The sequence below is a fragment of the Theropithecus gelada genome, chromosome 5, assembly GCF_003255815.1.
Source record: "Theropithecus gelada isolate Dixy chromosome 5, Tgel_1.0, whole genome shotgun sequence".
Taxonomy (NCBI): domain Eukaryota; kingdom Metazoa; phylum Chordata; class Mammalia; order Primates; family Cercopithecidae; genus Theropithecus; species Theropithecus gelada.
This window is the reverse complement of record NC_037672.1, coordinates 96,900,898-96,907,017: the sequence shown is the minus strand read 5'-3', so window position 1 is coordinate 96,907,017 and position 6,120 is coordinate 96,900,898.

Here is a 6,120-nt window from a genome sequence, read left to right as displayed (position 1 = left end):
TGCTTTAGCACTAAGATTAAGGCTCCTTCCCAAGTGTTAGTCCCAGTAAAGAAGAGTCTGAGAAAAAATTGTGAAGTGCGTGCAATTTGTTGTTAATTCTTCATGATTCAACATTCTACTAAGCTACCTGATTTACTCTGGTTTTGTTGTTGTTGTTGTTGTTAGCCATTACAAATACCTTGCTCTCAGGGAAGACTCTGATATTAATTAAAAATCTCAGGGTGAGTTTATTAATGCTAAATGATGAACAGTGTTATATTTAAAGATATTTCAAAAACAACCAAATCTAGTTTCCATAGCAACTATTTTGTATTATGGAAGAGACACAGAAGTTAAAAAAGACCTACCACTTACTGTGTGACCTTGACCTCTTTGATAATGTTTCTTCATTTGTGAAATAATGAAAAACTAATCATTGCTCTACCAACTCTACTCATTTTTATGAAGATTGAAACCACATTAGCGAAAGTGCTTTGTGGTCTTTGAAGAATATAGTTATAATTGTTATGTCAAAGACCAAAAGAGATATTTAGGGCTCAAGGTAGGCCTTCAGGATTTCCCTGAGATAGCGTTGTGGGCATTGTTTCATGATCTTTTACTATGGGAGATGTAGAGAAAGGAAAAGAGTTCTAAATGTTCATGTACTGTGGTCATAAAATGCTTAAATTATGGATTGGCACTTTTGTTTGTTTGTTTACAATGGTGGGGAAGGAGTTGAGTTGAAATCAAAGCCTTTAGTAATGTAGTATAATGGTGTATAGGATCTGAGTGCTCTACTGTCTCCTAGCAATAAAACGTTTGACTTCTAGAGCCAAGAAATTCTGTTTCTGCTAGTCTCCCCAAAATTGTCACTCTGTGAATGTACACATTTTCTGTTCACAGTAGTAGGGATATTGATTTTTGCTTATCATGTTAGTTAGTCCCCTGAAAAACTGAGTGGTATTTCTATGATTGATAAGCTTATATACCACGTAAAACCCATGCTCCAGCTTGAACAGTTATGGATGGATAATGATATGTCTTGGTTTGCTGAGAATATAATTACAAAGTAATTATTAATGGCTTACCTTTCACTCTCAAAAGTGTTCTGGATCCAACAATTAATTATATGATCACTTTACTTATACCTATGTGTGAACCAGAATTGGGGCACATGGGTACCCTCGATAAACCCGGATTTAATCAGCTGCAAAAATCTTCTTCAGAAAAAGAAAAATTCAAACTTTCAAGAGTTAGAACTTTATGTTAATTTTTAACAAATAGCTCTGGTGTTAGTGACCTATTTAAGAAATATTATAGCAATTAAAAGAGTAATAGAGAATAACAACTTTTGCTACTTTGTGGATCATACAAGCTAGTATAAGATTAGAAAGAGAAAAGATCAGTGTAATTGATTTGATTTGATAGAATCATAAAAATTACTCTTAGCAGAATTAGAGTGAATGAAGTCTATATTCGATAAATAGATAATACTTAAATATTAACCATTTCAGACATTTTGAGTGTGATTTTGTAGAACTGGGTACATCTTGACGAAGTTTCCAAGTCATTTGAAAAGAATATATACCATTTCATCATTGGATATAATCTTCAGTTAATGTCAATTAGCTCAAGTTGGTTGGTAATGTTGTATTATTCAGGTCTAGTATATCCTCACTAATTTTCTTTCTACTTCTTCTATCAAGTACTGACAGAAGATACGAGAATGCTGAATTCACTCTCATGGTGTGAGATAAGAGAGTGTCGAATTCATTCTCATGGTGTTGAATTCACTTGATAGAATTCAGTACTTCTATTAAGTACTGATATGAGAGTGTTTAATGAACTCTATAACCCTGCAGTGATACAGAACAGTAGAACTTATTCCTCCTATGTATCTGTAATTTTGTATCCATTAATCAACCTCTCCCTATCCCTCATTTTCCCCAACCCTTACCAACCTCTAGTGAGCATTCTGCTCTCTATTTTTATAAGATCAACTTATTTAGCTTCCAAAAATGAGTGAGAATATGCAGTATTTATATTTCTGTATCTGGCTTATTTCACTTCATATAATGTTCTCCAAACTCCTCCATAATGCCACAAATGACAGGAGTTTTTTTTAGCTTAAAGTCTATTTTATCTGATGTAAGTTTAGCTACTTTAGCTACTGATCATTTTTGGTTTTCCTTTGCATGGAATATCTTTTTCCACCGTTAACTTTAAATCTATGTGTGTTTTTAAAGGTGAAGTGAGTTTTTTTATAGGAAGCAAAAAGCTAGGTGTTGTTTTTTTAATCCACTCATTTCAAAAAATCCATCCTTTTTTTTAATCCAAATGGTTTTTTAAACCATTTTATATCTTTTAATTGGGGAATTTAACCCATTTATACTCAAGGTTACTATTGGTAGCTGAGGTCTTACTCTTCTCAATTTGTTAATTGTTTTCTTATTGTTTTGTGCATCCTTTCTTCCTCTAGCATTGTATATCTTCTTGGTTGGATGCATTTCTGTAGTGATAAGTTAGATGCCTTTCTCTTGCTCATTGGTGTACCCATTCTATCAGTGAGTTTTATATTCTCATCTGTTTTCTTATCCTTTCACTTCCAGATGTGGGATTCCCTGAAGTATTTCTTGTAAGATCAGTCAAGTGGTGATACATTTCCTGTTTTTGCTTGTCAGGGAAAGACTTTATTTAGCCTTCATTTTTAAAGAATAGCTTTTCTGGGGGTAGTATTCTTGGCCAGCAAGAGTTTTTTCAGCAACTTGAATATGTTGTCCCATTCTCTCCTGGTGTGCAAGTTTTCTGCTGAGAAAACTGTTGTTAGTCTAATAGAAATTTCCTTATATGTGACTTAAGGCTTTTCTCTATTTTTAAAATCCTTTCTTTGTCTTTGCCTTTTGATAGTAAGAGCCTAATAGGCCTTGGAGAGGAGCTTTTTGTGTTAAGTATATTTGGAGGCTTTGAGAGCTAGATATCCTAGATAACATGGATCTAGATATCCATATCTCTCTGAAGACATGGGAAGTTTTCAACTGTTATTTTCTTAAATATGTTCACTGTGCCTCTTCCCATTTCTTTTACTTATGCAACTCTCAGATTCATATATTTCATTAAAGCTACTTAATGGTGTCCCATAAGTCCTATAGGCTTTGTGAAAGAAAAATAAATCTTGGGACCCTAAAATCCCTAAGCCAGAAGGAAAAGTCAATCTGGGAACTGCAAGGGCAAACCTACCTTTCATTCTACTCCTAAATAAGACAGTTACAATTTTTTTTTTAAAAAAAGCTACATACCTCCCTCACAATTTGCCCATGGGGAAATTCCTTGCAAACAAAGGACAGACAGAACTCAAAGTCATCCTTCTCCTCATGTGAGACAAATGCCTATCTGATTGCTTCCTTTGCCCTGTTGTTTCACTAAGCCAGACTAAAGCGTAAGTGACTATGCCTGTAAATTGTGTATTTAGTAAAAGACTAATCAGAAACTCAAAATAACGCATCTATTTGTCTTTTATCTACTTATGACCTGGAAGCAGCCTCCTTGCTTCAAGTTGTCCTGCCTTTCCCGACCGAACCAATGTACATCTTACAAATACTGATTGATGTCTCATGTCTCCCTAAAATGTATAAAACCAAGCTGTGCCCTGACCACCTTGGGCACATGTCATGAGGGCCTCCTGAGGCTGTGTCATGGGCATGTCCTTAACCTTAGCAAAATAAACTTTCTAAATTGATTAAGACTTGTCTCAGATGCTCTTGGTTTACAACTGCTTCATTCTTTCTTATTTATTTACTAATTTTGTCTGACTGTATTATTTCTAAAGACTTGGCTTCAAGTTCAGAAATTCTTTCTTCTGCTTAACCTAGTCTATTGTTGAAGCCATGATAGTATTTTTCATTTTATTCCTGAAATTATTTAGCCCAACTTTTTGGGTTTTGGGGGGATTTTGTGTTTGTCTTTTTGAGATGGAGTCTCACTGTATTGCCCAGGCTGAAGTGTGGTGGTATGATCTTGGCTCACTGCAACCTCTGCCTCCTAGGTTCAAGCAATTCTCCTACCTCAGCCTCCTGAGTTGCTAGGATTACAGGCACGCACCACCACACCTGGCTATTTTTTGTGTTTTCAGTACAGACGGGGTTTCTCCATGTTGGCCAGGCCGGTCTCGAACTCCAGACCTCAAGTGATCTGCCCACCTCAGCTTCCCAAAGTGCTGGGATAAAATTAACTTTTTAACTACAGTACTGGTTTGCTTGTGGGTTTGTTTATAATTTGTCCCAATAAACATTGTATATTAGAATATATTAATGTAAAATGTAAAGAAAACTAAATATTTAAATTCCCAACATTCACATGTAATTGTAATATAACTTAGTTACAGTCATTCTTGTTTCCATTAAAAAGAAAGCCTTGGGCAATATTTTCAAAATAAAATAAACTATTAATAGCTGTCTCTAAAACCTTGATAAGTTTTTTAGGGACTCTGTACAAGATGCACATTAGAAACAGATATTGAAATGTTACTTTCTTACTTCACCATTAAGAGGGTGAAATCGGCTGGTGCAGTAGCTCACGCTTGTAATCCCAGCACTTTGAGAGTCCAAGGGGGGTGGATCACCTGAAGTCAGAAGTTTGAGACCAGCCTGACCAATATGATGAAACCCCTTCTCTACTAAAACTACAAACATTAGCGGGATGTAGTGGCATGTGCCTGTAACCCCAGTTACTCAGAGGCTGAAACAGGAGAATCGCTTGAACCTGGGAGGCGGAGGTTGCAGTGAGCCGAGATTGTGCCATTGCACTCCAGCCTGGGCAACAAGAGCGAAACTCTGTCAGAAACTAAAAAAGGTGAAATCAAGGTGCTAAAAAGGCAGCACCCCCTCTAGAGTCTCTGGGAGAGAGCCTGATTATCTAAAACAGATGGCAATTCAAAGAAGCTGAATAGTTGGAAACAAACCTAAAAACACATGTGAATTATTTGACAGATTGTTTTCTTTAACTGATAATCATGTTATTGTAGAGTTTAAAGTATTCTGGTTTATATATTTAAAAGATTAAAATAATCAGGCTTTCTGGGTTAACCTGAATAGTCATAAATTTTTGCCATTCCCTCCAAGTGGTTTGTTTCTTGGCTTCTATCTCATATTGCATTTATAGGTTCTCTTTAGGAATCTTTGCACCCCACCCCCAAACAATCCTGTTCCCAGAATTCTGGAAGGTAGGCAAATATTGTCTCTTCTGTGGGAAATTCCAAACATAAAGGTCCTAAATATTCTGACATTGTGGATTCTCCAAGTAAACCTCCCAGATGCCCTATAATGTATCTAGCAGTGGATAAACACCATTTATGTGCTCAGAATGTCTAAAGCAGTCTTAGATGACCACCTGTATTAGTCAGCTCTCACACTACTAATAAAGACATACCTGAGACTGGGTAACTTATCAGGTATGTCTGATAAGAGGTTTAACGGACTCACAGTTCAGAAAAAGAGGTTTAATGGACTCACAGTTCCACCTGTCTGGGAGGCCTCACAATCATGGCGGAAGGCAAGTAGGAAAAAGGCACGTCTCACAAGGCAGCAGGCAAGAGAGAAATGAGAGCCAAGTGAAAGGGGAAACCCCTTATAAAACCATCAGATCTCAAGAGACTTATTCACTACCAGGAGAACAGTATGGGGGAAACTGCTCCCATGATTCAGTTATCTCCTACTAGGTCCCTTCCACAACATATGAAAATTATGAAAGCTAAAATTCAAGATGAGATGATAGGGACACAGCCAAACCCTATCACCATCTAACAATATGAAAATTTTATATATGTGAATACAGTTTATATATAAACATATAGTCTTTGTATATGTTACCTATAGACTATACACATATATATGCATTCAGAGAAGCAAGAAGATGTATTTTCATGAAACAAAACAGCAGGTTATTTCCTGTAAAATGCAGAAAACAAAGATAAGCTATTCACTATGATAAGAATTATAGCATAAATTAAAAACTCAACAGAAATGTTGGAAGAAAAATTCAGGAAATTTCCCAGAAAGTAGAGCAAAACGCAAGAGATGTAAAAAAGAGAAGGGGAAAAGCAAGAAAATTAAGAGTAGCAAATCAAGACATTCAATATCTGAGTAG